This window comes from Triticum dicoccoides, chromosome 5A (assembly GCF_002162155.2).
Source record: "Triticum dicoccoides isolate Atlit2015 ecotype Zavitan chromosome 5A, WEW_v2.0, whole genome shotgun sequence".
Taxonomy (NCBI): domain Eukaryota; kingdom Viridiplantae; phylum Streptophyta; class Magnoliopsida; order Poales; family Poaceae; genus Triticum; species Triticum dicoccoides.
The window spans coordinates 116,059,231-116,066,127 of NC_041388.1; positions in this window are offsets into that span (position 1 = coordinate 116,059,231).

Here is a 6,897-nt window from a genome sequence, read left to right on the forward strand (position 1 = left end):
AGGAAAGTCCAGGGCGAAGCGGCAAGCAGGAGGTGGCCGTCGGTGGCCGTGCGCGTGCTGGCGCGCCGTGGGCACACGCCCTCCTGCCCACTGGCAGGAGGTTGAAGACAGTAGGAGTGAGGAGGAGGTGGGCTGGGCCTAGCTGGGCCGGTCCTGTTGGGCCACCAGGTAAGTGCCAGGTAAGATGCTCTATTTTATATTTCTGTTCTATTTTATTTTTATTTAATCTTTTGCCACTGTTTTGAATTTAAATAATTCAAACAATGCCAAAAGCTTCTCTGAATATTTTTATGTTGCTAGATGGACTTTTCCAAAAGCTCATAAAATATTTCAGGGGTATTTGAAATTATATTCTAGTTATATGAATATAATTCAAATTCAAATAGCTATTGCTTTAAATTCAAAGTCCCCAAAATAACTCCTTAAGAAATGTTCAATATTTTGGTTTGGTGCAAAAACCTTTGCCAAATATAACCAACATTATTTAAGGCCATTTTGGAAACACTGAATGCAATTTCCAGGGTTCTTTTGCCCTGCTTTTAATTAAAGTTTTGAGGCTTCAACAATCCTCAACTCATGTTTCAGAAATTTAAATATGATGCCTGGATGAAGATGCAACTATTTACAAACAATATTCTAGGGCTGTGACAATGCCACCCTCTACGTGAGGGTGTTCGGGGAAGACGGTCGCCGTGCCGGGTGTTGCCCTGAAGACGATGACCGCGGCTGCCTGCCCAGCCCTGGCTCTGACCAGGATGAAGATGGCGACTGGCGTACAGGCGGTGGTGCTCGGGGTTCGCCGAGCTTCGGCAACCCCCTCTCAGGCAGCAGCTCCTCCAGCGGTGGCCGTGACCAGCCTCCTCGCCGTCGCGCCTGCTTGGGTGAAGGTAGCTGGTCAGCCCGCCGTCGCGCCCCGGTGAAGCGAGAGGAGGGATCCGCTTGAGCCCCAGGAGCAGCTCGAGCCTTCGCTGTGGGTTGGCGCAGGACGAATCGCGCCCGTTTTGTTTTCTTTCTTATCCTGCGCAAAAATAGTAAGTAATGTAAGGCCCCGTGGGGGCGTATTAGAACTGTTGCTGTTTAACCATCGCGCTGTTTCCGCTATTTTTGCACCGTGTTTTCGCGCCGCGCTCCCATATGCGGGAACTATTTTAGCTCGGTGGGGCTTGGCGCGGTCCTCGCCTCCCGAGGCCGTGGCCTCCTTGTGCGCTCCGTGGCCTGCAAGGATCAGTAGGAGGGGTAACTTATGGTCTTAGCTGTGGGGGCGATCGGCCCAGGTCCTGCGCTCGTGTCGCGATGCCCGTGGGGCACGAACTGGGAGGGGTGCTCCCGCAGAGGACTCGGATAGGAAAGCTCCAAACGATCGGGGCAGAAAACACTCGCGAGGGCGCCCGTGATCCTCCCTCACGAGACTTCGCGAGAGAAAACGAGGTGAGCGAGCGAGAAAGACAAAGAGCCACAAGCCAAGAACGTCAGCAACTCCAATAAAAACTTCAAACGGGAATAAACAAGCCAACTACAGAAAGCAAATGGGAAAGCCGTGTCCGGCGCCTATTCTAGTCTTCGACGTCTTCTCACCAGCGCGGAGCTAAGTGCTGCCACTGGGCGTGGGCGGGAGCCCCCGAGGCCCGAGGGCGGCACTCCGAAGACTCCGGGGCGTGTACAACCCCACTCATTATTACGTGAGAGTGTCACGGGCGGTGAGCTTCACTGGGATTGGCCTTCTTCACAGGCACCGGGCCTTTCTTGAAATGCGGCAGCTTCACAGGCGCTCGCCTTCTTCACAGGCTCCGGGCCTTTTCCAAAGCGCAGCGACTTCACAGGCATACGCCTTCTTCACAGGCACTGGGCCTTTTCCAAAACGCAGCGACTTCACAGGCATTCGCCTTCTTCACAGGCACCGGGCCTTTTCCAAAACACAGCGACTTCACAGGCATTCGCCTTCTTCACAGGCACCGGGCCTTTTGCAAAACGCAGCGGCTTCACAGGCATTCGCCTTCTTCACAGGCACCGGGCCTTTTCCAAAACACAGCGGCTTCACTCAGGGGTAGAACCTCCAGAGATGTTGAATGTTCCATGGGTTCTGGATGGGTACTCCCTCCGGAGTCTCCAAGCGCGCGGAGCCAGGCCTGGAAACATGAACAACCTTGAACGGGCCCTCCCACATGGGAGAGAGCTTGTGCAGTCCCTCCCTGGAGAGAACCCTTCTGAGCACGAGATCCCCTACCTCAAGGGTCCTGGGGCGGATGTTGCGGCTATGGTATCGTCGTAGCGCCTGCTGATACCTTGCCGCTCGCAGCGCGACTTCCCGACGATGTTCCTCCCCCAGCACAAGATCCGTCCCCCGCATGGCGTCCTACTGAGCCTCATCGAATGCCAGGACCCGTGCGGAGCGACGTCTGACCTCGCGAGGGAGAACAGCCTCCGCTCCGTAGACGAGGAAGAACGGGGTCTCGCCAGTCGGCTTGGTCGCTGTCGTGCGGATTGACCATAGCACGGACTGGAGCTCGTCGTGCCAGCCCCTGCCACAGGCTTCCAGCTTCTTCTTGAAGGTCCTGGCCTTGAGGCCCCTCAGGACCTCCGCGTTGGCTCGTTCAGCCTGGCCATTGCTCCGGGGGTGTGCTACCGAAGCGTAGCATATCTGCATTCCAAGGTTAGCACAGTATGTTTTGAAGAGATTACTGGTGAATTGCGAACCGTTGTCAGTGATGATGCGGTTAGGCACCCCAAACTGGCTCATGAGGCCCTTGATGAACTTGATCGCCGAGCCTGCCGGGATTGTGCGGACAACTTCCACCTCGGCCCACTTGGTGAACTTGTCCACAGTGACGTAGAGGTAGCGATAGCCCCCTGGCGCCCGAGGGAACGGGACCAGAATGTCCAACCCCCAAACTGCGAACGGCCAGGAGAGGGGTATGGTCTGCAGACCCCCCGCAGGCTGATGGATCTGTTTAGCGTGAAACTGGCAGGCCTCGCAAGCCTTCACCAGCTCAACGGCGTCGCTGAGTGCTGTGGGCCAGTAGAACCCGCTGCGGAACGCCTTGCCGACGAGGGTTCGTGATGATGAGTGGTGCCCGCAGTCTCTGTTGTGTATGTCCGCCAACAGTTCCTTTCCCTGCTCCCTGGAAATGCAACATAGGGACACGTCATTTGGCCGCTTCCTGTAGAGCTCGCCATCGTGGATGCAATAAGCCGTGGCCTGCCGTGCCACACACTACGCCTCCTCCTCGTTCTTCGGCAGAATCCCTTGCATCAGGTAGTCCTTGAGCTCTGGGATCCAACATCCCTCCTGAGGCTCCAACGCCAGGAGCAGGCGTGCCCCTGATGCCGGGCCGCAGACCGGAGCTCCCGAGGCAGGCGGCTGAGGAGGCTCCTCCCTTGGTTGCGCCGCGCCTGATAGCGACGGCACCGCCGAGGGCTTGAAGAGCCACTCCTCGAAGACGCCAGGTTCCTGCGGCAGCCGCCTAGACGCCCTCTTGGCAATGTCGTCAGCCTCCTGATTGGTGCCGCGAGGCACATGCTGTAGCTCCAGCCCCCAGAACTGTTTCTTCATCCTGCGGACTTCAGCGAGGTAAGCTTCCATGTGCTCGTCCTTCGGCTCGTATATCTTGTTGGAGAAGTTGACGAGGAGCTGTGAATCACCCTTGATGGTGAGGCGCTTTACCACTAAGGTGATCGCGGCTTTCAAGCCTGCTATCAGGCCTTCGTATTCTGCTATGTTGTTGGAGACCTTCTCTCCGTGCTGGAAGCAGAGTTGCACGGTGTAATAGAGTTTGTCCTGGGTAGGGGACACAAGCACTGCGCCAGCTCCTGCACCGTGTTAGGAGAACGCCCCATCAAAGTACACGACCCAGCCGTCCGGTGCTTCACTCCCTGGGGAAAGTGATCGGTCTTCGCCTGCCTCAAGACCCGGCGCTTCCGCCCATTCTGCCACGAAATATGCAAGTGCGGCTCCCTTGATAACTCTGGTCGTGCTGAATTCTAGCTGAAATGCTTGTAGCTCAATGTTCCATTCGGCGACCCTTCCAGCTGAGTTGGGGCTCCTAAGCACTCTTTCCAAGGGGTATGCTGAGACGACCTTGATGGGATGTCCTTGGAAGTAGTGGCACAGCTTGCGCGAGGCCACTAGTAGCGCGGGGAGGAGTTTTTGAGGCATGGGATACCATGCCCTTGTGTCCCGTAGCACCGTGCTGACGAAGTACACGGGGTGCTCGACGAGGTTGAGGGTGTTGGCGCTGCTTGCGTCCTCCAGAGGCCGAGGCGTCTCTGGAGACGACGGAGCCCCCGGGGCTTGGTCACTAGAAGAGGCCTCTCCTGCTCCGGGTGCGTTCTCCTGCCGCGGCTGTCCCTTTCCAGCTATGGTTGCGGCCTTCACGAGGCCCTCCTGGCTCTGCTTTGCTTCAGTTCGGATGGTCGATGCAGCCTTGGCACAGCGCTCCTCCCTAACCGCCACCAGGGCTGCGCTGGCGAAGTAGGGGGTGGACGCAAGGTAGAGCACCAGGGGCTCCCGAGGACGCGTAGCTACCATCACTGGCGGACTGGTAAGGTACCTCTTGAGGTCTTGGAATGCCTTGTCGGCCTCTTCAGTCCATTTGGAGGGGCCCTTTTTCTTCATCAGCTTGAAGAAGGGCAACGCTCATTCCCCTAGCTTGGAGATGAAGCGCCCCAACACAGTCACACGCCCGGTGAGCTTCTGCATTTCTCTGAGGGTCCTCGGCGGGCTCATATCTTCGACTGCCTTGACTTTCTCCGGGTTGGCCTCGATGCCCCTGTGGGATACGAGGAAACCCAGGAGCTTGCCCGAGGGGACTCCAAATACACACTTCTCCGGGTTGAGCCGTAGGTCCACTTCGTTGAGGCTGGCAAAGGTTTCTTCCAGGTCCTGTATCAGGGTTCTTGCCTCACGAGACTTCACCACAATGTCATTGACGTAAGCTTCAGAGTTCCTCCCGAGCTGTCGGCCTAAGGCGATGTGCATCAGCCGCTGAAAGGTCGCGCCTGCGTTGCACAGCCCAAACGGCATGCATGTATAGCAGTACACTCCACACGGGGTCAGGAAAGCCGTCTTCTCCACGTCTTCTACCGCCATCTTGATCTGGTGATAGCCCGAGAAGGCATCCAGGAAGCACAATAGGTCACACTCTGCGGTGGAGTCGACTATCTGGTCGATGCGGGGGAGCGGAAATGGATCCTGCGGGCAGGCCTTGTTGAGGTTGGTGAAGTCGACGCACATGCGCTCTCCCCCCCTTCTTTGGCACGACAACAGGATTGGCCAGCCAATCGGGGTAGCGGACCTCGCAGATAAACCCTGCCGCCTCTAGCTTCCGGGTCTCTTGAACGATGAAAGCCTGTTTCTCAGTAGACTGCCGCCTTGCCTTCTGCTTCACGGGGCGTACATTGGGGCACACGTTGAGGTGATGCTCAATCACTTCCCTTGGGACCCCCGCTAACTGATCTGGTTCCCACGCGAACACCTTCTTGTTCGCACGCAGGAACCTGATTAGGGCCTTCTCCTGCTCGGGCTCGAGGTTGGCCCCTATGGTTAAGGTGGCGCCAATGGACCCGTCCTCGTCGACTGGTACCTCCTTGGTTTCTGCCTTGTCTTGGGTGAACAACTGCTTCTTTTTAGCCGGCGCAGCTCCCTTGGGCTCAAGGGCGTCGGTGCTAGTGGGTTGCGCCACCGCGGCCGCCCTGAAAACAAGCCGGAGCACCTACAGCGCGTCCCTTGTGTCTCCTGACACGGTGAGGGCGCTGCTGCTCCCGGGCATCTTCATGAGGTTGTACACCGGGTGAGTTGCTGCCATGAACTGAGCCAAGGTCGGATAGCCCAGGATGGCATTGTGGGGGAGGCCGATAGGGGCGATGTTGAAGTCGATCAGCTCCGTGCGGAAGTTGTCGCAGGTGTCAAAGGTCACTGGGAGGCGGATCTGTCCCAAGGAGGCGGTGGAACCGGCTCCGACGCTCGAGAAAGTCCTGCTGGGTTGGAGCCGCTCCGGCGGCACGTGGAGTAGGCTGAAGGCCTCCACCAAGAGCACGTTGAGGCCGGCACCACCATCGATGAGGGTCCTGGTGACGGCTACCTGGCAGATGGTGGGGGTGCACAGCATCGGGGGTGCGCCTGAACCAATGGGGTTGAAGGGGTGGTCCTCTGAGTCGAAGGTTAGATCGGCCTCGGGCGCCACCCAGCCCGGGGGGGGGGGGCTTCTTGGCGCCTGGAGGCGGTGCTGATCCGGCGGGCGAACGGCTTGACGTGATGATTCGAGGGTGGTGCCCGGGAGCCACCCAGGAGAGCTGCGACGATGGGCGGCGCTGGTGCGGCGAAACGGGCGAAGAAGAGGTCGCGCAGCTCCTCCCAGGAGGTGACAGAGGCCGTCGGCAGGTGGAGGAGCCACGCGCGTGGGATGCCGGTGAGGGCCATGGGTAACCAGTTGGCCATCACCCGATCGTCGCCCCCGGCTCTGAGGACGGCCTCCTCGTACGCCAGCAGGAAAATTATCGGGTCCGTCGTGCCGTCGTAGCGCGGCGGCATCTCGGGCCTGAACTTGCGTGGCCACTGCACTTGTTGCAAGGCGGGGGCCAAGGCCCGGAGCACCCTGGCCCCAGTGTCGGCATCCGTTGCTGGAGCGGGCGGCGCATTGTCCACCATGAGGGCGGGATGCGATGTCGGGAGAGAGCGGGTCGTCAGGAGGGAGGACTCCGACGTACCCCTACCTGGCGCGCCAAATGTCGGGTTTCGGGTTCCGGCAGACCCTTGAGGTTCGAACACTGGGGTGCACGCGGAGATCTCTCCCCTACCGATCTATGTCCGATCCTCTCGTGCGAACTAAGATGAAAATGATGAACAACACAAGAGACACGAGGTTTATACTGGTTCAGGCCACCGTTGTGGTGTAATACCCT